Source organism: Barbus barbus, assembly GCF_936440315.1.
Source record: "Barbus barbus genome assembly, chromosome: 16".
Taxonomy (NCBI): Eukaryota; Metazoa; Chordata; class Actinopteri; order Cypriniformes; family Cyprinidae; genus Barbus; species Barbus barbus.
Window position 1 is genome coordinate 19,119,522 of NC_136744.1, and position 27,751 is coordinate 19,147,272.

Consider the following 27,751-nt stretch of genomic DNA (forward strand, 5'->3'; position numbering starts at 1 on the left):
CTTGTGTCAAATTAGCACATTAGAATGATTTATGAAGTATAATGTGATACTGAAACTGAAGAAAAAATTCAGCTTTGCCACCACAGGCATAAATTACATTTAAAAATAGGAAATAGTTCTTTTAAACTGTAATAATTTTTAATCAAATCAAATAAATACAGCCTTGTTGAGCACAAGAGACTTTAAAAAAATTAAAAAATCTTATCTACCCCAAACTTTTGAATCACATGTATAGTTATTATTCTTATTAAACATTTCTTGTTGAATTTAGATAGACTTTTGCAAGTGATAAAACAAGTAATTCATTCATGACCAACATTTATTTAAAATGTATATATAATATAATATTTTTTACAATGTATATATAATATAATATAGATTAAAATGAAGTAAAACCAAATAAAATTACTAATTTAAAGAAACATATGTATGGTGGCCGAGAGAGCTCAATGCGCTGCAACTTCAGAAAACACATGCAAATAGAAAAAGCACCAGCAAATCTAGAAAACGTCTTCATCAATTTGACAGCAGGTGGTGCAAATGCTCACAACACAAACAAATAAAGAAACGCACTGAAAATGCTCACAACACAATCAAATAAAGAATTGTATTTGCAGCGCGTTTCTTTGTTTGGTTGTGTTGTGAGTATTTGCAGTTTGTTTCTTTATTTGTTTGTGTTGTGAGCATTTGCAGCGTGTGTGTTGTCAAATTGATGAAGTTGTTTTCTTAACTTGCAGGTGTTTTTTTCTATTTGCAGTGCATTTCTTTATTTGTTTGTGTTGTGTGCATGTGCAGCACGTATGTTGTTTTTCTATTTGCAGCGCGTTGAGCTCTCTCGGCCACCGTACATAAGGCTTAAAGTTCAAATTCAATAGCTGATTACTAAATAATTAATATAGGGTTAATTTAGGTTCATTTAGATACATTTACAAATGTGTACAATGTGCATAACAAAAAGGGAAATTCAGTTTTTTGGGGGGGTTCATCATAATATAAAAATTTACATTATATTTGCCTCCAAAATTACATTTGCTTTCATGTCCTTTAAGCATGACACTTAGGTTCAAAGTTCTCATAGACTAATACAGAAAATAAAGGTTGAATGACACTGGAAGAGCTGTTTTACGATGTGTGAGGTATTAAAAACTTTCTATCTTTCATAATAAACTCAAGTGTGAACCTGATCGGCATTCTCAAGGAACCAAATCACCTCTTCATCAGATGAACAAGTTTTAATAAGGATTTACAGCTCTTATGGGAGGTTGTCCATTAAACTCATACTGGAGAAAAAGGACAGGACATAAAACGATGGCGCCGGTTGCTTCTTGAAGCACCTCTTGCGAGGGGACGAAATACTACCCGCTGCCTTGAGGATATTAAAAATGAAATACAGAGTCATTTGCCACAGAGGGTCAGCCTATACTGATCTGTTTTTGATTAAAAACAAGGAGCTTAGAAGCTTTCCTGTTGCCCTGATAAGGCATCATGTCATAAGTCAGATTTTAACCGTGGCCATACGGACAGTAGTAGTGAGCTTCAGCTGTACCTTAATAATCTTCCATCTAAATGTGTGAGAATTCTCTGAACCCTATACAACATCAGGCACTGCTTTTAAGCTTACAGCTTTTGGCTTTGATGGATCTCTCTTACAAACCTCAATCTGGAAAATCTGTGCTCCTTCCCCCCTCTCCCTCTGTCTTTCCAGCCTTGTACTTTTTCAGGCTGATTCAGAGGGTAAGATATGAATAATTCACTTTGTTTCTTAATACTTCTGTAAGCTTTTGGATGCAATGATATTTTCATAGTCCAAAGACGGAAAAGAACTCATGACAAAATGCAATGAAGAAAAGCAATAGACTTAGGATTTATTACTCTCCAAATATACTACTGTGGATATCAGGAATAGCTTAGCTGAAACTGACCTATATTTTAGCACTGTAAATGTTGAATTTTCTGCATGGATGGCATCCACAAATGCTTGCGTGGAGGAATCACACTCTACTTTTATTAGCCTCCATGTAGATGAACCTAAACCAGCGTGGGCCATGGCAAATATATTCGTGCTGAGGCTACATGGGACAATTGTTCAAGTACATGAACTAGCTGGGCTATTAAACCTTCTCCAGGTCAATAAACATTTATGATAAGAGCAGTTCCCTTTCAGAAAAACCTTATTTTACAGTGCCGGTATGGCTCTGCTTTTCTCGGCTGCATTGTGCTGAACACTATAATCCATCCAGGAGGGACTTATTCTGGGCTGTGGGGGCCACTCTGTCCCTCTCTTTCTTTTTGCAGAGGTTCAGTGGCAGAAAATCCATAGCCTCTCTAAGAGGAGGAATTCCATTAGATAATAGATATGGAATCCATCTCGATTCTCCACCTTATCTTCTCTCGGGGTGAGAAATCAATACAGAAGCTTCAGCTCAACTGCCAACAATAACAATAAATTGATAGGCTTGTGAGAGAGGGAGAGTGAGGAAGAGCATTAATGGACAAAACGTCACACTCTTCTTTGGCAATGACACAAATCAAAGTGTTAATTGTGCAAATAGTCTTCTGAAGGAGTGAAGGTGGGAATAAACGTGGCTTTATATAGAGTTGTTACTTCTAGCCCTATTTTGTGTGAGAAAGGTGTAGATTTTTTTTTACTCCTTATGTATCTGCAGGTTACATTGTTACAATGTCAATAGGTCAAGTGACTGTCTTTATGAATGAGTCACACTGATCAACCAATTAGTTAAAAATCCTCTTATTTACTAACAAAGGACTGTCTTATGAGCGAGTCACTGATTTATTCATTCAAGGTGCTGCGTCTAAAATCACTCACTCATTCATTAGGGAGAGCCAAGCGAATTCGGACTATTGGAGACAGTCTTTATCAACGAATCATTCATTCAGGTGATTCGTTCAGATGTACACACCACACCTGTTTGCATGGTGGTAGATCATTTGGAGAAATTGGAACCATTTTCGTTGATGGAACGAAAGCAAACAAAATATCTGGCGATGTAGTGCCTACAATGTTTATTCCGTATTTACTTCTTGTTTATTGAAAAACTGTAAACTGCAATATCTGCACAGCACTCACAGGCATCAAATTTGATGAGCTCATTTAGTGGATAAAAAAAAGTGTCAAATTTATCTGTTTAAACTTTTGTTATGTTCTCTATGTTCTATTGTGAATAAAATATTGGCTCGTCGATTTTTCATTTCATTTTATTCAAATTTAAAAAACGTCCCAACATTTCCGGAATTCGGGTTGTAGCTGTGTATTTACTGCATTTATTGCAATAAACATTTATCGCTAATATATCATTATAGACTAGTAACTGTTTTACCAGCACCCAATCCATCCATTTTAAGGGGTTCTTTAAAGTTCTTTAAAGTGCAAAACACACTTACGTTTCACAGTCTTCTGTGTACATCTTGCAATGGTTGTTAGTCAAGTGAATACATTTTTGTGCTTCCGTCAGCCAATCAGCATCATAATGACATATATGTAATGCAGCTCCAGTTTATTGGCTCAAACACATCTAAGGTCCCATGAGCAAAGATGACATATTTCCAATCACATACTTCCACCTCCAGGTCCTGCACCAGCCAAACAGCTACCATTAAGATGAATGGGAATGTTAACAGATAGCGTTCTCCAGGCACATGACCTTCCTTTAAAAACTCTGAGCATCAACTGAATATCACAACCATAAATCTATAGCAAAAGGCAGTGTTTCTCTTCTAACCTCAACCTGCTTATATTAGCTACTGACACTTAGCCAGCAGATGTCAGTCTTTTCTGTAGTATCAATGGCACAATCCAAATGGCATTGCCCTGGAGGCAGATTTAAAAACTGAAGGGGTGAAACTGTTGGGAGAACATGTAATGGTTAAGAGAAAATGTTAATTAGGATGGACTTAATGAGAATGGTAAGCTCTCAGCACCATTGACTCAGCATTAGATGCAAGCTATAACTATTAATGATAACATTATTCAATTTAAACTGCACTTGAGGCCTAATCATTTCATTTACATGTATGAGCAAACAGTTTAATCAATGTGTAGCCGTCGCATAGAGTGGAATCATGGTGTTTAGCTACAGAAAGAGTCACAGATACTCTATAAAGCAATCAAAAGCCACTGCTGTGCCATTTGCCCAGTTAACTAATGCTTTAGGAATAACACTTAAGAGTACGTGATGATATAATGGCTCATCCTAGAAATTTCAGGTCAGTCATAACGAATTAATTAGCACCCAGACGTATTCTTCAGGAGAAAATCAAAATGGAACAATGGTACGCCGCTAATATATTTAAACCATGTCATATCTCTTGCGCCTTACACAACTTATCTATTACGGCTTGCGTGGGATCCGTTAGGCAGTTCCCTTTTTCATGTCGAGCCGTGTACGAAGGGAAGACCACCCTCATTGGGAATTGAGTGCAAGTTAATTTCAACCCACACAATGACACAATCTCGAAGACTGCAGAACAGTCTTTTGTGCAGCTCCTCTCCCCCAACCTAGTCAGTGGGATGCATTAGCATCCCTGTCAACAGTGCCTGAGAGCCATCACTCCTTTGAAGGATTAACTTCATTAGCATGTTTTCATGCCACTCGCCGTCTAATTGCCCAATTGAAGCGCCCACTTGTTGTGCTTGTGAAACATGCCTGGACTCACATGACCCAGTCTAGGACTTCTGTCTGAAGGTTATCGCTTTTGTTTTATTGTATAATATTAATTGTATTTAAACTTGTCTGCAGTTGTTAGGTCTTTCAAAGTATTCAAAAGTCAGATTTAGTTTGAGTTCTATCTATCAGGTTTCTGTCTGTCTGTCTGTCTGTCTGTCTAGCTTTGCTGAAAGAATACATTTGCCATCAGTGCATTGTTTGAATTATAATGCAGTAAATTCCTCAACCTGTCAATTCAAATTCCTGTTCAAATTCCTGTAGGGGGTGTGGCCAAATCAATTCAAATACACACACATGACTTGAAAGGGAGCTAATTCTTCAAATGCATATTTTGTACAATCCTGCTATTTATTATGATCATGGACATGATGCACCTTTTGAGGGTGCAGCAGTGTCAGTATTGGCTCACTTATAGGCAAGATATAATATGATGCAAGAAAGAAGCAGCAGCACTTTGTAACAGCTTAGCAGTTCTTTGAAAGTATCACAGCTCTCCTACACATTCAATTTATTCAAATATTCATGGCCATTTTATTCAAATGTTTAAGAGAGAATAAAACAGTGAGAGAGATCTATTGTATCAAACATTTTCATCCAGCACAACAGAGAGAGGTGTCACCCTGCCTCAGTGACCACAGAGAGAGGGAGATGGAAATCCAAAATCAAAGTAGCATGTATACGTAGCCTGCGGCCCTCCTCTCATTTCCCTTGTGAATCACAAATACAGACACTGCATGCTTAAACTAAAGCTCTTGCCCTCTGAAGTTCTCTTCATGATGTCATGTAGAGGAAGGTATTTCTCAGTCTCAACCTGTCTGCTCATGCCAGTTCTCCAGTAATACGATACACATCTAAAGGCTCTGAGAAAATGCTGGTCATTCTCAGACAAGGGCTTCATTTATTTCCCGAGAAAGAGGCTCAATTTCCCGCAATGCAGTCTGGACTATGTTTTACGCAGCAATGAAAATCCTTATGCACTCATTTGGTGATCATATGATGTAAGTGGTGCTGTGTTTATGCAACATGAAAAGACATAATTAACTAACTCCTTTTTATATGTTCATATATTCTCTGTTGTTTGTTCAACACTCTGTAATCCAAAAATCGGACTGCATTTTCCTCATTTGCTGACAATTACCAACACACATCAGCTGTGGTAAGATGTATACATGTTACCTTCTGATGCGCTGCATAAAAATGTTAACATTTTAAACTGAAAATGACTCCCTTCAGATTTGAAGCGAATGTCAAAGGCTGTTAGAGAAGCTTTCGAGATTAAAAAGCTGCTCATAGATGTGGTGTGTCTGAGACATTAGAGAATGTCTGATTTAAGAACCAACAATCAATAGACTTAAAAAGGTTATGTGGATCAATGTAAAATTGTTTAGTTCGCCAGCACTATCATTTGATTATTGCCATCTTGAAGAACAGAAAACATCTTCTGTTAAAGGTGAACAATAATGTGCAGTTTGAGCAAGCATTGTATTTTTATTTATTTTTATTTTTGTTTGGAGGTCAGAGGAGCTAGACTGGGCAAATCTAGTGCTGGCGGATGAATTTTCCGGAATAAGTCCAGCAGGCATTGAATCAAGAGGGAATTTGGCCATCTCTTAATTTACTCTGAGAGCCACTGAGTAAGTTGATTCTCCAGCAACTTGTCTCATGTCATCTAATGGGGATATTTAACAATCAAACCAAATACGACAGTGAACTTTACTGTCTCTGCTGCTCGTCTGCTGTTCCAAGTTCAAATGCTAAAATTAGCCTCTAGGGAGTGGCATAAATTATTATTGTTTTGTGGATTTGCAATTTAAACACTTAGTGACACACACAGTCTATTATAAACTGGTTGAATTAAAAGTTAACGTTGTGTGTATCTGTAAAATCTCAGGGATGAGAATAATGTGCGCATTCCACCGATCGAACCAGGCGCCTGTCCAAACATCGTACATCTTTTTTCACAGAAGAGGGGAAAATAAACCAGTTCCTGCATTGGCTCTTCATTAGGATCCAAATAAACCTTAACTTAGTCTTTATGTCCATCCCCTACCTCTCCTCCCAATTCTCTTTCTCCTCCTTTCTCTTCCTTCCTACATGGCCTGAGGGAGCAGTTAGCTCTCTGAATGCTCTCGCTCTATTGTGAGCTCACATTGATTGCCTCTACCCTCTCCAAAGCCAGTCGGGCCAGTCAGCATGGGGTACAGGCTGTCTGCTTTATCCACCGTGGCTCACATTTTTTGAGAAATAAAAGAGGGGGAGAGAGTCTCGGAGTGAGTTCCTCCTCCACTCCTAGAGAACAAACAGAGAACCAGATGCATCTGTTTTACTCCCCCCACTCCCTCTCTTTTTCTCCCTCTCCCGCCTCTCCTCTCAGTGGCTGTACTCTAAAGGGAATCAATAGTGTACTTAAACGGATTTCTCTTGTGTCTTGTTGTCAAATACGTTGTGCACCTCTGCCTTTCTCTGTGTGGGCTGATCTTTGTGTGCTGCAGTAACGTCTCTGTGCCGCTCATTTATATGCCCTTGATCTGCATTTCCGCTCTTTGTCTGTTTTACACTTCTGTAATATCCTTTACACCTACCCAGTTAATGGTGCTTTGGCACAGTCGCTTGTGTTTCCTCTAAGGAGGTCTGTGAGGGCGATAGAGCGCTGTGTAAAGGAGCTGTAAATAATCTGTGAACGCTCAGTCTGTGTGTGAAAGCTTATGTCAGCAGAACTGAAACTCTCCTTCCATCATGTAGCTATGAAGTCCCAGCAGCATCAATCATTTCCCCTGTGATTGTCAGGGAATTAGCTGAGCTGTGACGCTTCGTGGAATGCTGGCTCATGTCAGTCCGGGTCGAAAAGTGCAGCAAAATGGGGATACGTGTCCGAATTATCTAATTTTTGTAAAAACTTTAAAAATAAAACTTGAAAGTTTGGGCGTCTATAGAGATATTTCATGAAAATTTGCACTTAATTTAATTTGTTGATACATTTTATATTTATACACAATTTATTTATTTACTTTGTTTAAATATATTTAAATATTAATACATTTTATATTTGATGATTTCATTAATAAACATATATATATATATTTATTTGACAATGTTGTTTTTACATTATTTATTTAGAATTTATTTTATATTTATTTATTTGTATACATTTATTATATGTGACGCTGGACCACAAAACCAGTCATAAGGGTTTGAAATTGAGATTTATCAAGATTTACATCATAAATAAGCTTTCCATTGATGTACGGTTTGTTAGGATATGACAATATTTGGCCGAGATACAACTATTTGAAAATCTGGAATCTGAGGGTGCAAAAAAAATCAAAACATTGAGAAAATCACCTTTAAAGTTGTCCAATTGAAGTCCTTAGCAATGCATATTCAAAAATTAAGTTTTTATATATTTTTGGAAATTTACAAAATATCTTCATGGAACATGATCTTTAGTTAATATCCTAATGATTTTTGGCATAAAAGAAAAATCGACAATTTTGACCCATACAATGTATTGTTGGCAATTGCTACAAATACCTGTGCGACTTATGACTGGTTTTGTGCTCCAGGGTCACATATAATAAAAATATGTAAACTTGTATAAATGTATACTTAAATATAAAACACTTACTTTTAAATAATTAAATATAAATATAAAATGCATTATGTAAATTCCTCTTCCTGTCATTCCAATTCAGCTTCCTGTGGGATGTGACCAGTTCAGTTCAAATTCACACTCATGAATTGAAAGGGAGCTCGTTTTTCAGTTTTGAATTTTGCATAACCCTGTCCAGCACGTTCCCAGACCTTATAAATTCTATCTTGATTTCTTGCATCTGTGTGTGTATGAAATTATACCGAGGTTCAGTCAAGCTGAAGTCACTCCACCTAAAGTCCATCCATCTTCTTGGCAGCCATCTGGTCATATTGTCTCAGAATGTAAGAGTCGAGGGCTTATCCACGAACACTAAGAACCCTTACAGCAACCAGCTTTGAACTGAAGTGTGCTGTTCATTGACTGCTCGTGATTTTGTTCGCATGAACCGTGGCATCTCTGAAGGACTTCACAAAAACATGATTAATGGCCCAGAACATAGGATATTACAAGCAGTTTAAAAGGTATATCACAATAGACACTGTGGTACTCAGCATTACTAATGCCGTGCTTTGATACTGATGTTACACGGGGATATCCATCTTTGCAAAAGCCATCTGAGGCACCAGTCATCCTATCGACAAATTCAAACAGTATCTGTTAAATCACTTTGAAAGTCAGGCCTTGATAGAGTGCCTTGAGACCTTAGGAATAAGTGCATGTCAACAAAAAGACATTCGAACTAGCCAATCAGGATCGAAAAGGAAGTGTGCTTAAAACAGCAACTGGAAAACTAATGGAAAATATCTGAATGTGAGAAAAAGGGTGCTTTGACATTGACTGCAACACTTAAATTGTCATTCGGCGGATCGTGAACTCTGCTTCTAATAACAGGACAGAAATAAATATGAATGACTGCCTGTGACCAATGATGTCATCTGCTAGATTTATCCCTGCCAACTTAGATAACTGTACAGGAGCAAGTGTCCTTGAGACAAAGTGCTCAGAGAATGGGCCCCATGCATTAATGTCAGCAGGGGTGCGGTGGAGATGCTAAGGATGTCAAAAGACACTTCCAAACACTTTCTCTGAAAGCACTGGTCAAAGATTGTTGGAAATAACTGACAGATGGCAGGAAAAAAAATCTGATGCCCTATCGAGAAATATGTCAGTGTTCCGATTATCAAAACAATGGCTTCTGTGAATTGACAGGGGGTGTCAATTCTCACACCTTCAGTTTAACCAATTATACATGAGCTATTGAGGTTAAATCACTGTCATACATGACCACCATCCTCCTAAGGTGACAGTAGATTTATAGACTTTGAGTGAAATGGAAAACAAAAGTGTGATTTTTTTCATATATGATTTATAGTTTGATTAGTGATCATGTTAATGGATGCAGGATTATTATACTTAACTAAAACTAAACCTAAAAGCTTAAAAAGGTGTTACTTGAAAAAAAACATTAACTGATAAACTTATAAAAAATTATAAAAAAAATAATTTAGTTTAACTTACTGCAGTAATTAACATGTATAAAAATATAAAAAATGACAAAACAACAAAATTACAAAAACTTTGACTACAATTTAAATGAAAAAAAAAAATTAATAAAAATATTAATACCAAAATAACACTGAATTGATGATAGAAGTAGGATCATATAAATCAGCAGTTACTCTTTATTTGGTTTGAAACATTGCCCAGTGAAAAATTGCACTTGCAGGAAAAACACTGACTGTATATTATGTTTTATGTATTTCAATGTTTGCTTTCAATTAAAATTGTTCTTTACTTTATTGAATTAAAATCTTTAAAGTGAAACAGGGGTGGTGATGGGGGATGTCATAATTATTTTGAACAAGTAAAATTTTTTGAAGATTTTGTTTCTTGATTTTTTTTCTGTTAACGTTGCAAACAGTGATGTAGATTCATTGTACTATTTTGTTTATTTTACACAGTTTCAGATTTTTAAACTGCTTTAATTACTGTATAGAAAAGTTATAGCACTCAAAATCTACATTAAAAACAATAATACCGCTTGTCATGTTGAGCAATTTTGCTGTAAAATCCCAGGAAGAGTATTTGCATATCTCCATATTTTAGGACAAGTCATAGGGACATGCTGGAATTCTGTTGCCGTGGTGTGAGGCAGCGCAGCGTGTGATGCACTAGGGTACTAGACGCTCGCGCGCGCGGCGGCGGTCTCCCCCGGTCAGTCGAGTCGTGCAGCATTGGCTGAGGAGAGGAGAGCAGAGGAGGCAGTAGAAGCGCTGTGTCTCGGCACTGTTGGAAGAGTCATTGTTCCTTGACGTCACCACTCAGCCAAGCCTGGCGCTGCTGCTCTCAAACATGTCTTTGTTATTCAGAGCTTTCCATCGGCGAATCGCAAAATACGGAACGAGCTGTTCCTTTTATTCGCGGGAAGCAGGAGGCGCGTTTGTTTGTGTTTGAGGAGATTTCTATCAAATAACCTCTAACCGTTTAGATTTATAAGTGAAATAGTCTACAAAAATATGGATTTTTACAACGCATTATTATTATTATTACTACTACTACTGCTGTTGTTATTATTATTATCATTATCATTATTAGCCTATATGCGTACTATAACATTATATGCTTATTATTTTCAAAAATACACATTTTGTTTTGTTTTAGAAATGCAGAAAGGAAACAAGTATGAGAGTATGAGAAGATCAAATATAAAACTCGATATTAAAGTGTCTGCTAAATGCATAAATATAAACTTATTGCTTAATTTTCACAATTTTCACACAAAATGGGTCTTTATTTATGTATATAATTGTGTATATGATGTTTACTCATAATTAGAGCTTGATAAGAATAGTCACATTTTGTTGCAGTTCTTCTTTACTTAAAATCCTAATAGATTAGTAAGTGCAAATAGTACATTATAAATTATTGCACTTTACATATGGTGTTGTTTTAATGCATGTTATATATTTAGTCAGACTACTAGGTATTCATCAGTAACTTGCCTGGAAAGAAAGGCATTGTGGTCTCCGTAGTTTGATTCCAATGAAATAAAGCCAAACGACATGTTGTAGTATTCGGACAGCAAACAACTGGCGCTCGCGTGTAAATCCAGTCCGTTCATCTGCGCGCGCCGCCTGGTGTCTTCCAAAGGCGCGAGCGCTTTACGCGACTCTGGGACACATTTTGTCAGCAACCAGCAAGCATGGCTCTGTGGTAATAGAATAGCCCGTGTAATTTGACACTTCAACTTGCCGTGCACTACGTTAGTTGATTCAGACAGTCACACTAACGAAACGCCGTGCGCTTTTCTCTCAGTGTTTGTGAAGTGTGAGGGGAGAAAACAGATCGCAACTTCAAATCCAGGAGATTTTCGGCGCCGTGCTGTGATTGGACCTGAAAGTAAGTTGTGTTTGTGTTTTCCTATAATTTTCTCACCTCGCTCGCTGGGAAGCTTTTTATGCATTGCATTCAAATGAATCCGTAGCCTCCGCGCTAGCTCCAACCTCAGCTAACAATAGAGTCACTTAAAGTATCGCTAAGATGTGTACACATGTATTTCTGCGCAGGAAACAATTGCACTAACTGAAACGTTGGCGATACGGCTTTGTGTTTTCGAAGCAAAAACACTATTGAGCAATTTTTCCTGGACAGTGGCGTTCAGAGGAACGCGGAATTTGGCTGAAACGGAGAAGCCCACCGTTTACATACCATGTTCAGCGTATCGTTTTGGTGTGTTGCATTGTTCAGATGTAGAGGGCACTGTCATGCGGTGGACGGTTGGTTGGCACGCTTAGATGGGCACATTTGGATGGCTTGGTTGCACGAATGCGATTTAAATTCGCCGGGTCTTTTTGATTAGGTGAAAATGATATTGTGGCTGCTTGATAAGTGGTAGGAAACAAGGCTTTCAACCATGTGCTGAAATGTGATGTTTCATGCTGTGCTTTAGTAACAGGACAACCGCGTTCGGAAGCGCGATGATACGTTGTAACCGCCGATACATTGTAACATCTCGTTCGAATCTTGGAATCCGTGAATGCTTGAATGGAACATTGGAGCAGACTTTGAGGACCCACGCAGTGTTGGGTACCAACTGACTATATGTGATCTGGATTTCGTAATAAGATTATTAAAACCAAGTGTTTGTAATTAGAAACCATCGCAGTTTTACATATAGGCTACTTAATTAGATGACAGTTGACTTGTGGATTGTATGATTACATGTGGGTTACGTTAAATACCAGGAAACTGCAAAAAAATTATGTTTCATAAATATTTAATTTCCTGATTGTGCCCCTGTAGCTGTAAAACATGCACCATACCTGCACAAATACATTCAATATGCAAATACATGTTGTGTAATGCAGTTATTGCTTTCAAAATATCAGTGTTTACATACTTACTAGTTTATTTTGCAGTTTAATCTAAGGAAATTTAATTTACGATTCAATGTTCAGCAAGACACATAATATAGAAATAAGCTGATGTTAAAGAAGTAAATTTCTTGTTGCTTTTGTTTGTATTTTTTATCAAAATCCAGAAGTGAACAGATTATGATTTAGTCATAAAATTTGTAAGTACATTAAGAAGTAAACTACCCAACACAGTACAGTTCACACATGCCAAGTGTCCACCAAGTTTTTTTTTTTTGTTAATTGGTGTATTAGTTATATATTTTTACTTAGTAAGTGAACAGTTTATTCATGAGATTCTTATAGTTAGTAATTCTACAACCTTCAGCTTTGGTTAATAAGATACATGATGTTGAATGAAGCTTGGCCTATACTTTATACGTTGTCATCTTATTGCTTTTTTGAAATTATTGATATTGAATTATTGTAGGCGACACTCTTGCCAATAAGAAGCCTGTAAACTACAAAAAGCCTATAAAGGTAGCCAAAGTTCTTGCTAGCAACAATTTAAGCTTACAGTAAATTGTCATTGTTTTCATAAACATAAGTTTTGTTTTCTCAAAACTAAGTTCTAACACTAGAGTTTCTCTTTGGTGAACATACTTGTTGAAAACAGAAACTTGTTTTCAGCATGATTCTTCAGTTAGAGCTGTTATTTGATGACAATTGCTTGGTCACCTCTCTAGTATTGTACAATCACAGTCAATGTTTACATGGCTGTGTGAGTACTGATAATGTTAAAAACTTCCCCCTTACTTCAGGGTGGATTGCTCCTGGAACAAAGGTGAAAGTACTGAGCTCTCAGCTCACTCGTTTTGAATTGTGGTGTTGATCCATGTTAACATTATAGGAGGAGGTATGTTGTTAAGGCCAATTATTGTTAGCAAATGTTTAAAAATGAACCCACGCATAAGACTGGAGTGGAGTCTCATTTGGTGAGTCTGCTGGGGGTGTATTTTAAAACACTAAAGATTTACCCACCAGTGTGATGTTCCCTTCTATGAGTGGCTTAACTTGTATGAATCAGGAATGGAGAATGTGTCTAGAAGAGGAGAGGAGAGGAGTTTATCTTCCTCCCTCCTTTAGACGGGGGCCCCAGGTTGAGGATCATCATTACCAAGGGCAGAGGCTTTAGCCGTAGTCATGTAAAGGCACAGACAGAGCTCAAGTCATTCTGTCAACGGGACTAAAGAGGTATTGCGCAGGACTTAATTGAGCTTAATGTGGGATTAAACTTCCATAAGATCGTTGAAAAGTTGCATTTAACATGCCAAAATAGAGAGAAACATCAGTTATGTCATTTGATTGAATTAACATTGTCAAAATGTATCAGATTTTACAAGCAAATTATTCAGTAACCGGTTTATTAGTCATTATTGCTCACATCGCTGCCTATTTATGCACATTTGTGTCTTTATTGTGTCTAGCTTAACAAATGTGTTCAAGGTTTTCCAGTTTAGGAGCGTAGTCTAGATGATCACTTTTCATATTCAAATTCTTGGCATGTGTGACAAAAGCTCGCCTAATTCACTGGGCAATTTAAGGGTGGGAATCGTGAGTGATCCCGCAATAGAATATTATCATGATACTTGGGTCACAATACCATACATAAAAGGTTCTCTTTATGAGTTGTGATGCACAACGTATTGTGAACTTAAAAAAAAAATTGCACCAGCATTGAATAATCAGATGTGTAGTGGTGCAAAAAAAAAAAAGAACTTTCCATGTTTCGGTGTACTATAATATATTTGTTTCACCAATTTGTAGTCAACTACTTCAAATTTATCACAAAACAAAAGTTTATTTAGGTTTAGAAACTTGAAAAATGACATCTCATTAGAGTCATTGTTTATTATTGTCAGCTTAAGTGCAAAATTAGGTTAAAATGACTTTGGTATCTCCTATTTTGCTTACAGCCAGAATAAGGCACAATATGTTTTTTACCAGCTAAAAAAATACTAATCAGTGTTTTGACAGGTTTACGTTTAACTGTTAGCACACTATTGTGGTGAAATTGTGAAATAGTTGGCCCATGTTCATTCATCAGAAAGCGAACAGTCGTCTAACCACCACCTGCACACGCCCACTCTTGAACCCGAGTCAGGCTTTGTTTGAGTCCACATGCTGCACTGTGGATCATTTATTACGCTTAATACACTGATGGCCTTTTTTAACGGTTCACATTACGTCTGCATAACCACCTGCTTGACTTGTGCGTGCACTTTCGTTTCTGTGGTGATCGGGGTTAATGCGCTAACATGAAGTATAGCCTCCGAACCAGAGATTATTCAGACAATAAGAGTGCATGACTTGTGATTTCCTTGCAGACTTACTGGTACGTTGCTCCGTTTCATCTTGCGGTTCGTGACCTCGGCGAAGCAGAGGGAGAGGGACTTTTGATTTTAATTACATGCATCTGCAAAGAGCGTGGCGTGGGACCAAATCTGCTTCCAGGCTGCATAAGTTGAAAGCTTGTTGAAGGCTGCCTCTGACTCTTGAGCTGACAATGTGACCAAGGATGCACTGAGATGCGATGTGCGAAGCATTAGCTAGCTGGTGCCATTCTAAGTGCTTTACCCCTCAGATAGGGACTTTCAGGCCCACACTGTCACAGGCTCATGCATGTTTGATTTGACACTCTTTGAAAAATGAACGCAGAAGATGTCACAATGGCTGTATCCCATTTCTGTCGGCGAGAGCAAGTACTTTGAATCAAAAATGACACCCAGCTACTCTTTTTTCCAATGTGAGGGCTTGATATTTGGCACTATAGCACAAAATGTCCCCACCATACTGACAATTTTGCACGATCACAAGCAATTACCTCCATTTTTCTGTGCCAATAAAAGCTCACTGCTCTTTGAAGTCTGGCTGCCGCTGTGTGGCGTACAAATCCAGCTTAAGTAAAACAAACATATTGTCCTCAACCTGTTTTCTTTTGACTGAGGCAAATTAGTATACATTCAGTGAGCCATGTTCTCCATGCTAAACTGTTAAGTCCTGCTACTCTCTTAAAGAGATCCATCTCTCTTTGAGAAACAAATATGTGTGTTGTTAAGTACACTGATTCTGTAGACTCAAAGTCAGGGCTCGGTTTCAAGTCATTGACAATATTAGACTGAAGTAACTTGTTGTACGAAAGCTATTTAATAGATATTTTTTTTACACGTACTGCATTTGTGCTTTTTTCAGCTGTTTATCTGTATGCATTTATTCAGGCTTTGCAGAAGAACGCCAATGCATCTGCATTCATTTTATGTATTGAAATACTGCCATGTATTCCATCATGTGGAAACCTTGGACCTTGTCACCGTGTCTGAGCTGTCTGTCTCTGTCTGCAAGCAGGAGATTTCCCTCCGTCCCGGCGAGTGATCACTGTGTTTCTGAGAGGGACTTGCAATTACGTTCAACATGGCCCGAGGGATTCATACATGTTTTCTGACAAAGTAAATTAATTAGGTTTTCTTAGGAAAGATAAATATTATTTCTCATCCAAATTTGCCTTTTATGGGAAGGAGGATTTGTGTTTGCGTGCGCCAAATGACACGCACACATAACCTTGGCTTAGACATTTGCACAAGGTGAGACTAAATGAAAGCTGAATGAAAGGCAACTACGAGTTGTCAGGAGAACATGACAAATGGACGGTGGCGAATGAAATTCATACTAGATCCGCCAAATCCCCTAGTGTCGCAGGAAAAAGGTGAATTTTATATTAAACAGTAAAAATGCATTTCATTGTTCTCATATTATTTTCTCTCTTTTTTAAATGCTTGGATTGATTTTTTAAAAAATTTTTATGAGGATGTAGTTTATGTTCGAATCATTCATTTAATGATTTTTCAGGGTTGTTACTATAATCTGTCAATTTAGTTTTCAGTAAGAGACTAGATAGTTTCTATAGGCACTTAGGCAGGGTCTATTCCGATTCTCTATCCTCCAGTAGCACATGAAGTACTGTTTTTAAGCATATTTCAATGTTTCATTTATTTACCATGTTTGAATGTCACTTTTACCTATTAACATGTGGTGGAGCATCAGTGACGCATTTCTATGTTTTTTTTATATTTACAGCATAAGTAAAGTAATTATTTTTAAAGTCTTTATTTTTAATCTTGACACACTGTTTATAATTAACAAAAGGATGAAGTCTTGAGATTCAGTTTTTGACCTCTGATTTGTTATAGGCTAAATATCTTAAAGTGACAATTTCTTTTTTTTATTTTATCTGGTGGTATGCAATCAAAAGTCCATGCCAATAAGTAGACACACAAATGTTTTATGATCAGCCAGTCAGTAATTATACTGATTCAGTCAAATTTCATAATTTGTTCTGTACAAGGTTAAGTACGCAACACTCACTGAAATTTTAGATGGCTTTTGGTTTAGTAAGAGACTTCTTATCTTACTACTTTAAAACAGTAACCACCTTCACAGATTCATTGACTGATTCATGAGTCTGATTCAAACAGAGTTTTTTGATCGATGTGAGAATCAGATTATGATGGTTGTACTGTATGTGATAGGAAATAATTGGCCCTACTCAAAAGACACATCATGTTTGTTTTATTTTGTGATACCCAACCCTTTCAGTCATTATATTCAGATTGCAAGTTCATAACTCTGATAAAAATGACTTTTTTTGACAGTGTAGATTCAGCAGCAGCAGAGCGCTACTGTTAAATAATTGTGCGGGAAACACTGGTATAGTGTAATAATCTTGCATAGTATGCGTTTAAAACAGCTCATTTTCTTTACATTAGACAATTTTCTATATATTTTTTGTCCTATCATTTGCATTTTATTATGCTTTTCCATGTTTTTGTTTGAACCCCGTTATTATCTGGATTCTGCGGTGTCAAAATCACAGAACTGCACGGCCCAGAGCTTTCTTTAGCACTTATTAACCGTTCAAGGCAGATCTCACAATGAAAATGTATTCCATCTGAGAACACACCTCTTGCTCCACAAATACACTTCATGCATCACAGCCTCTGTGCAGAGCTCATGAGGTGACAGCTGTAGGCAACAGAGAGACGTTCATGGAGTGCTATTGCAGACTCGGCGCCAGATAGAGCATGATAAATCCAGATCTGTGTAAGTTTTTGTTTTGTAAGTTTGTCTGCGCATGTATGTCCAAGCTCAAATTGGCATGCAATGGCAAGCACCACTTCCCAGGTAAGTGCTGTGTGCCCTGGCTCTTAATGACTGTTTCATAAGCCACACTCTTGGTGGCCACTATGCGCCCTTCCTTCTCATTCACCCCTGCGGTTCTGAACCAGACTGCTTCACACTCTTATGAGCTCATGCCTTTTAATTTCTCTACCTGGGCTGTTCAGATAAAGAGCCATATTAGAAACCCCAGAGTGCAAATATTGTAAAATGGCAGGTCTGCTGTGCTGGTTTTCACTGAGCCTTGTCATGGGAGGGAAAAGTAGAGTTGATTTAACCGTGACTAGTTTCTTAGAAATCCAAAGCAATTAGGTGTTTTTTCACGTGAAGTAGTCATAGGTTTATTTATGCCGTAACAAATTGAAACTAAGTTTTATGTTGTCTGAATACAACCACAATAAAGTTGTCAGCTAAAAGAGGAGCGATAAGACTAAGTGATATCGCAAACTAAACCTTGATATTTCATACCTCATTCTTGCGCGCATCTTCTGAGAAAACAGAAGCCATTGTTGCACTGATCATTTATCATTGCTGTAATGAGATTAAACTAATCGTGTATTCCAGAGACAGCAATGATACACTGTGTGGGGCTTGCCAGGGATCATCTTCAAACAGTATTTGTCATTGTCTCTCAGTGCTTTTTAATTAACTGTTGACAAACAGCGTGAGCCTTTTGGGTGTTATGATTTAAAAGCAGTCCCATTTCAGTGTGTCGTAAAATATGGTTTCTTTAAAAACAAAAGCTAGAAAGAAACAAATATGTTTTGCCATCTAATGGACAAAAGCTCTGTTATGTTCCATTCCAGAATCTAGTGAGCTGACTTTGGAGAGCAAATCTAACCTTGATGGGGTAGTGCACATAAAAAATTAAAATTGCCGTCATTTACGCATCCTCAGGTCATTCCAAATGGAACGCAAATTACATTGTCCATACAATGAAAGTTAATGCTGTTTTATATGGATAAAAGCAGCTAAAACATTCTTCAAATATCTTCTTTTGTGTTCTGCAGAAGAAAGTAATACAGGTTTGGAACAACATGAGGGTGAGAACATGACAATTTTGCTTTTTGTACCAGTTTTGGGTAGTATTAGCTTAGCAACACGCTAACTCCGAACTGTATTGAAATTGATTGTGATTCTAGTCGCCTATGTTTCAATAATGCTGTTATTTTAGTATTACTTATAGTGTTTATTAATATTTAGAATTACTTTTGTTTTCTAGGTTTTTTATTTTAAATGTAATTAAAATAAGTTTTAGTAATTTTATGTTTATTTATTTATATTTAAATATAATTTTTATTTTTATTTCTGAAGTAGTCATTTTAATACTTTAACATTGCAGTTAGTTGCCAATTTAACTATAGTTTTCAATTTAGGTTTTTCATCTAATATTTAATATATTGTTTATTTCGGATTGTTCAAATACTCAAACCAATTTTTAATTATCAATAACATCACTGCAAATCGGTCACTTATAAAGTTCCGTGATGGATAGAATGTTCCCTTAAAAGGCAGCTTCCTGTGTAGGCAGCAAAGTAGCTTGCTAGTTTTTGAAACGGCTAAATGAGTAGTTTTCATAAACATGTTCAATGTTTCATTAGTGGCTGCTGAGATCGTTAATCTGATCTTTCTGTAGTGAGCTTGTTGCTGATGCATAAGCAAACAGTGTTCACATGAAATGTTTTAATTGCACATTAACCCACTGCTGGCATATTAATCTGGCATGCCTTAAAGACGGCACGGCGTCCGTTACATTGCTCCATAGTTTTGTATGATGCTGTGGCACTGGGTGAGATGTTGAGCATCAGAGTGAATTGTTGTTTTATTAGCTAGATTGTGCTGGTGGTGCGTTGCACATTGGGTGCATGTCCTCCGAGGATGGCTATGAGAGCTCCTGACTCCGCATCTGCAGTAAGTAGTCACCAGGGACGGATGGCACATGCCAGCTCAGATTTTCACGGCGGCCCCTCAGACGAGAAACAGCAGGCCGGGAATAACATGCAGATCTTTTTTTCCCCCCTGTCACCGATATAGGAAAGCAAAGCACCTTTTTCAGGATATCTCGAGCGTCTAATCGATATCACTGAGCATAATTGAGGTTGCCTTGCTGTGCCTTACCCTGTTCTAGCTCTCAAAATCTGGCTTCGTGGACATGGCTGTCTGTCTAATTTTCTCTGGAATTCTTTTGACTCTGGGACACAGGAACAGAGGAAACTCAATCTGGAGTGCCCTGAGGGTTCCTCTGCAAGAGAATTCCCACCCAGATAGTTGCCAACACCCACACAAACATTTATGTAGGTCTGTTTTCATGGAAGTGAGCGCAAACCTCAAACCTGCGTCACGCTACAGCCATCGACAACAGCAGAAGGCGAAAAAGCTTGTTTGTTAGTGGGCAGGTGGGAAGTGTAAAGGCAGTTGAACATGTGCACAGGGGCCACTGCTTATGTGCCGCAGTATCATTAATTAGATGGCAACTTGTACTAACAAAGAGCCGCAATGTACATGCTTATTTATTTAACATGTTGGCCCATTTTGCACTTATCATTCTATATAGAAAAAAAATGAAATAGGTTACTGTTGAGATAAATCAGAATATTAGATTGATGTCTAAAGGATCATGTGACGCTGAAGACTGGAGTTAAGGCTATTGAAAATTTAGCTTTGCAATTCATCAGAATAAATACAATTTTAAAATATATTAAAATGTCAAACAGTTCTTTTAAATTGTAATATTATCTCACAACATAAGGGCAGCCGGGTGCCGCAGCATTGGCTGCCCACTGCTCCGGGTGTATGTTCACTACTGTGTGTACACTTGGATGGGTTAAATGCAGAGCACAAATTCCGAGTATGGGTCACCATACTTGGCCACACACCACTTCCCCTTCCCCCCTTTTCAATATTACTGTTTTTACTGTGTTTTTGGTCAAATAAATGCAGCCGTTCAAAAACATTAAATAATCCTAATTATTCCAAACTTTTCACCAGTAGCGTGCATTAAAAAGATTTATGACTAGGTGTACATTATATTTGGGTAATTGACATTCGACACTGACCGCAGTTATTACTTAGTTATTACTTAGTTATTACTTAGTTACTACTTAGTTATTACTTAGTTATTACTTGGTTATTACTTTATCAAAATTGATTGTATTGTACAAGCATGCTCCTATATTTTGCATATTTGTGATAAATGAATTTGTCAACACATAACTGCAAAATTATTAAAATTATTAATATTGTTTGTCAACTGTCCACTTTCTTTTTATAGTATGTAATTAAATTTTGTTTAGCACATTGCTGTGTTCAGAAATGGTCTTTCTATAATAATATTTGAATGAATATTAAAAATTTGTTCTCCATGTGCGCTGAGAGTCTGCTGGAATTAAATGGCCAAAAATGTGCTCTTAGATTTCAGTGTGTTTTCATAAAGAGCAGTGTAGTCCCAAGTACAATTTTTGTGTCATGCCATCAAGGTCAATTGTGCTTTTTGTCTCTATATTAAAGTAAAAATGGTTTATTTAAACAGAAGAACAACAGTGTTTTGTCTAGAATTGACCCCAATAATGAGGTGGTGTACCCTGCGTTGTTAGCTGCAGCTGGTGTCTAAAGAATTACCACACGTCACTGCCCTCTGGCTATGGTTCGTCAGCTCATCCGATATTGAATAATGATCGCGGCTGGCTTGTAGCAAACCGCCATTCCAAGTGTCTGTCACTTTAAGTGACTTCCACAAGCAGCCTTTTTCTCCACCCCGTTTGGTGGTGGCTTCTTTTGGGGTCAATTGAGAGCGCTGGGGGCCTGTGTCTGTACTAGCATGTTTCCCGTTCTTGGCTTCCCGTGAGCGGAGGGGGTTGGCGGTGGCAGTCACGTGAATAGTAATTGTATTTGTGTTGGGTTCCTTTCAGGCTGTCGCTGTAAATCTGTTTGACTCGTCACTTTGTAAATCATTATGATGGCTAAAAGCCTTTTTATTGAATTAAGGGAGGGGGAGTTGTTCTCCTGAGCAAATGTAAGATGTTTTTTGTTTGTTTGTTTGCCTCACGCTCATCTTTGGTAAAGATACCATGCAGGCTTTTGTTTGAATCAATTTGTTAAAAATGAAAAGTTGGCTTTTTTGTCACTGATCAATTTTGAGTGTTTGTGCCATTTTGTTTCTATAACATGTCTTCTTTCAGATTAGTGGAAACAAAACATCCAAAATGCACATTTAATTGTTTTATTAGACCTCATCTATATGCATTTGTAGATTTCAATTACGATATCTTTTAAAGGCCATTTTCTCAAAGTGAGTTTTTTTTAGTTTTTATAATGAGCCAGAAATCAGCTTTTTACTGAATGTTACATATACTGTTCACCTGATTTATATAATATTGATATAGCATTCCTAAAAATGGAGAAATATATATGTATTCTTCTGGCTGTTGACAGTATTTTCTGATGTATGGAGTGATAAAAAGACGAAAAAAGTAAAAAAAAAACAAAAAAACATTTAACTTTAAGGAATTTTGAATCTGGCTTCATTCAGTGTTCATGTTTCCATTCTGGAGATTTATGCAGATTAGTGCATCTTTTTATATAGATAATGCCTATTTAAAAAAAAAATATCGTTACAAAATAATTGTCTCAAAGGAGGTGATTAAAATACAAATTTTAAAATGGCAGATTTGTAAGAGATGTTCCAGATTCTATAACAACATGGAAGAATATTTTATAACTTGCAAACTGTTTGAAATTTGGGACAAACAGGATGAAAATCACTAGATGAGGATTGTCAAACTCAAAGTGTCACTTACTAGCAGAACTGGTTTCGGCTGACGGAAACATGACAAAGTACATCATGTCCTGAAGATCAGCTTGGCTTGTTGTCTGATAAACATCTCCGTGCTCCTCTGCACTCCCCTCTGCCACTCGTGGCTGGCATCATGCGTGGCGGCAGGCATTTGTCACTCTGAGCTGATGTACTGTCAGTAACACGCTAGACGGGATACAGATCTTTTTTATTCTGTTACTTGTTCACAGAGGCAGAAAAGAAAGTCATGTTCTTGAAAAACATGTCTGTTATCGTTTCCATAAAGATGGATTTGTCAGCTGAAATTATATTTTTCTTGTTGTTAGAGATAGGGGTGTTATGAACGCGGGTTTAGATTTGAATGAATGAATGCCCTTAAGTGTCGGTTGTATTTTGATACACTGAAAGCCTCCAACAGGTAATGTCAACTTTTGGGTGCAGCTATTGACGTCAAAAGAGCGTCCTGCCTGTTAATTCTGTTTGCAACCTATTTTTTTTTTCTATAATGTGATGTATTTCAGAGTGAAACAGGATATTCAATGTAAAAAAAAAAAGCAGGGCAGGACTGTATTAATGGCAGTTGAGTGGCTTGTGAAAAGATGTCTTTACAAAAGGGATTGAAAAGTAAGACGCATTCATGAACTAGTGCCTAAAAGGAAAGTTGTTTCAGAAATGTTGCAGGTTATTGCTAATTTTGATTAGAACTGTAAGACCAGAGGTTGCGTTAGACTTTAACATTGTCCGTCATTTTGATGGACAGGGTCGTAAAAATTCCATAATTTTAATGTTCATATTTTAATTATAATAGCACATTTAATTGCTTTTATTTCTGTTTGCATTTTCATTTTTAATAATGAAACTACAAGACGAGCATATAGGCTTATGTATTTATTAGGGCTGCCACTAACGACTATTTTTATTTCGATTAATCTAACGACTAATTTTTAGATTAATCTAAACGACTAATTTTCCAATCAACAAATTTACTTAAAAATATTTTATTTAACCAAATGAAATCTAAATTTCTATGAAATCCTTTTTTAAAGCAAAAGTGAAGTGCAACATAGAGTGCAAGAAGCAAGAGTCCATCTCATAGTCCAAATCACTGAAATCAAAGTTCAGTATTATAGTGTGAGAATGACAACATATCCACACGTTCTAGTCTAATAAATAAAATTATCATCAAAAAACACTTTTAAAGGAGTATTTACCAGAAATATTATTTACTAGAATTTATTTAGGTGAAAAATGTAAATGTGCAGTATTTCTGAAAAAATACTTTTTTTAAAATATAAAATCAATTAATTGGAGATGCGTTTTATTATTAAAATTTAATGGAACGATTAAAATGGAATCCAGAAAATAATGGAAAACAGAATTTGGTAAAGATAAAACTGTAAAACTCAATTAATTAGACAGGCTTTTTGATTAATAAAATTTAACAAAACTGAATTTGGAAATAAAATGGATTTCATAAGGCCCTATAATTATAGTTTTCTTTTTTTTGTGGTAATAAAAATGGATTTAAGTGAACAATAGCTTTTAAAATGACTTAAAGTACATATAGCAATGATGCAATAATAATTAGTTCAAATATAGTATCAAAAGCAAGAAATCATATGGTTTTATTGAACAAAACTTTTAAAATACATGATGTATTATAAACAATAGAGCTAATGTAGATTACGCGTTACAACAAAGGCCTGCAGAGGGCGCCGACGGCCTGACGATTGTTTTTACACATTACTGTTTAATATTGACCAAGCACCATTTAATTCAAACATACACTTAATCTTTAATATTTGGCCATTTCTTTAGGACAAAAATGCTATAGCCACTGTAATTAAATGAATATGTGGACATCAAACCGTGTAAACTCAGAGTGAGGGTTTGAGCTTTTATTTTGAAATCTTGATGTATTCTCCTGTGTTTGTGTAGATTTTTAAATGATTTACCTCACAAATCTGATGAAATGCCGCGCGCTGCGTTCCCAGATGAAGGTTATAATAAATCCAAACTCACAACAGCATGCAGAGATGGAGTTTGAGATGCTCCACATGTAAATGATAACCGTTTCTGTGGAGCCACTGTGAGACGCACGTGCTTAACCTACATGCATGTAAATAATTAAAGAGCATATACTGTGTTAGAACTGCATCGCATATAATTATTTAATTAAATCATAGCGTTTGTGAATTCACAATTATGCTTAATTATGATTTTTAAATGGGTTTAATATATCATGCAGCCTTGGAAAATAGTCTAATAATGTGTTTTATGGATTCTCGTCCGTGAAATGCTCCACTTCCGGCATTTTGCCGGTTAGTCGACGCGAGCAAAATGAAGTCGACAATTTTTAATAATCGACTAGTCGTGACGAATTGCGACAGCCCTAGTATTTATTTACTTATGAAGAGAACAGATGAACAGAGACTGTGCGTCACTTTTCATGTTCAACCTCAGTGACAGCGGGCTGGGTAAAACAAAAAAAAACGATTCTCTTTTTTATGAACCAATATTGATTTTTAAATCCCAATCAATGCTGTTTTCAGTTGATGAATGAACATTACATACAGTGCGCCTCCCATGCAGTAAATTGCAATGGGCTAAGCTTTGTGCATTGTTACTTTTGATATGAAACAATCTCAGATTTCAAATTCTGTCCATTTTATTAGGAAATTCAAGCAATAATTACCGTTTTGGCGCTCTTTAATGTGTTTTGATAGATCACTGTAGACACCTTAGATCAAGCGACGCAGCAGCGCATGCTAACTGAACATCTCTTTCACTTTACTAGTGGGCGTAATCAAAGGCATGTGGAGACGATTGCACACTCTGCTGCCACACTGGAGTGTATCTGTCACCAATTGGACAGGGGTGGGAATTACAGTTATAAATTACAATAGATCACCCTCAGTGTAATCTGTCAAAGTGATGGACAGGCTTCAGATTTTTCCGGTTAACGTGATCTCTGTGTAAGACATAGTCTATTTGTACTATATCAGGCGATAATGGGGATAATTATTTGCCATTTTAATTATTTATTAGTTTAAGATATGGTATTGGATTTTTTTTATTTATTTATATTGGATACATATATGCATTCTTTTATGAAATGGTATAGAATTTTAATTTCAGCTGGTTATCAGCCGTAAAACAAAAATAATATTGACTTTTTTATATATGTACATCACTACTTGCTCTTAACTGTCTTAAAAGGGTGAACACAATTTTCATCCTAAATTGACTTTACCAGAGAAAGTTGGTTGTATGTACTTTAATATGTTTGTACTCCGGGAGGGCTCGAGGTTCCAGGAAGCCTGTGCTCTGATGGGCAGCTCCACTTTTGTAGTACGAGGGAGGAGAAACTGCTGGAATTTCTCACAGTTGCCTTTCTGACAGAGTAACAACTCAAGCTGAAAACTCTTCTGGAAAATATTGATGTTGGAGGAAGTCAGTAGGCTGTCACAAGTGTGGAAGACTTTGTGTGCATGGTGATGAATGTGTCCTTGGCAAAACAATTGCATCTCCAGTTTTGGACTTTTAGTTAAACACTTGGATAGTATTGTTGTGAACTAGACTTCAATGTTTTACAATAGCCGTAGAATCAATCTGGATTGTGGTTGTTTCAATGGTTTATCAGTTCTACAAATTGGTTGTGACAATTGAGGAGAAGATTAATAATTATATCCCATTACAGTAATAGACGCCCTAAAACTGCCTCCTGGAAAGATGCAGCTCTCAGAGGAGTGTGGATTTGATCATTCGCTAAGGCTTCTGTGAATTATCTCAGAAGTGAATCTGACATTTTGTTTATTCAGTTTCCCCACAAAGTATTGTTCAGTGAAAGACAGTGCAGATAGATTGCATTCGGGCCTGTCAGTCACAGGTGCAGTCTTTTCCGTCTCTGATAGCTAATTAAGTCGTGACACATGTTTGGCAAGATTCCCACGTCCCAATGGATTATGAAATTATTATAGAAGGCATTCAGAATAGAGGAGCAGAAAGATCAATATTGCATGTTTGCATAAGCTCATTACTAAAGACTTCAAACGCAGGAAACCATGTCTGTTGTATTATGTAGCGGTTAACACACAGTAGATCTCTTACACTCTTGTTGCTAATTTGCTAGTGCAATAATAAATGTAAATGATATACATTTAAAGGGGTCAAATTATGCAATTTCAAGTTTTCCTTTCTCTTTGGAGTGTTACAAGCTGTTTATGCATAGATAAGATCCCTGAAGTTGCAAAGACTAAAGTCTCAAAACCAAAGACATATTCTTTATAAAAGTTAAGATTCTGCCACGCCCCCTAAAACGGCTCATTTAAACACGCCCCCACATGTCTACGTCACGGTGTGGGAAGATTTGGAAATCACCACCCGGAACTATTATTCTAGCTGTAGTATTGTTGCTGCCGCTGGCGCCATGTCCTGGAGACACTGTTTCGTTGTGAAAGCGGAAGTATTTTGTTTGGGCTTCCAAAAGAGGACACAACTAGAAATCAGTGGTTAAGTTGTATTTACAACACTGTTCCAGAAAAGTTCAACCCAAATATTAGAGTGTGTGCACTGTGCAGCGCATTTTACGGAGGACTATTTCCTGAACCTGGGAGAGTAACCTACAATGTTAGCTGTGCACAAAGGCTGTTTCTATAAAGTGGGGCAATTCCAACTTTGCAAGGACAGTTTGATGCTTCTGACTCACAGCCTGTAAGTACGTTTCTGCTACTGACTATTCAAACGTGACTTTTAAGCAGTGTAGAGTAGTGCTTGTTTGTCCTTTCTCCTATCACAAATGCAGACATGGTAATGTAAAAAGACAGTATAAGTCATTATAATCAGTAATTACTGTATGTCCCTACTGGATGCCACAAATGCCTCGTTTATAATGGGTTTTATTGTTTTTGTGTTGTCTCACCGGGACATGGCATCACAATACGTTGAGTGGCGTAAAATTTCCGTCTCACGCTTTAGGTATTCGGCTAATCACAACGCACTGGATAGCTGGCCAATCAGAGCACGCCTCACTTCTCAGAACGATGAGCTTTGTAAAAATCGATGCGTTTCAGAAAGGCAGGGCATAGAGGAGCAACAA

The 27,751-nt window shown here is 37.0% G+C and overlaps 1 protein-coding gene across 1 annotated transcript in view; it reads left to right on the forward strand.

The window, feature by feature from the left end:
• Positions 1-11,532: 11,532 nt before the first annotated feature.
• LOC306882786 (zinc finger MIZ domain-containing protein 1-like) overlaps positions 11,533-27,751 on the forward strand; it is a 134,277-nt gene continuing 118,058 nt past the window's right edge. Inside the window, exon 1 of the mRNA XM_079437672.1 lies at positions 11,533-11,676. The gene's annotated coding sequence lies outside the window, so the exon portion shown is untranslated. The remainder of the gene's footprint in view (positions 11,677-27,751) is intronic.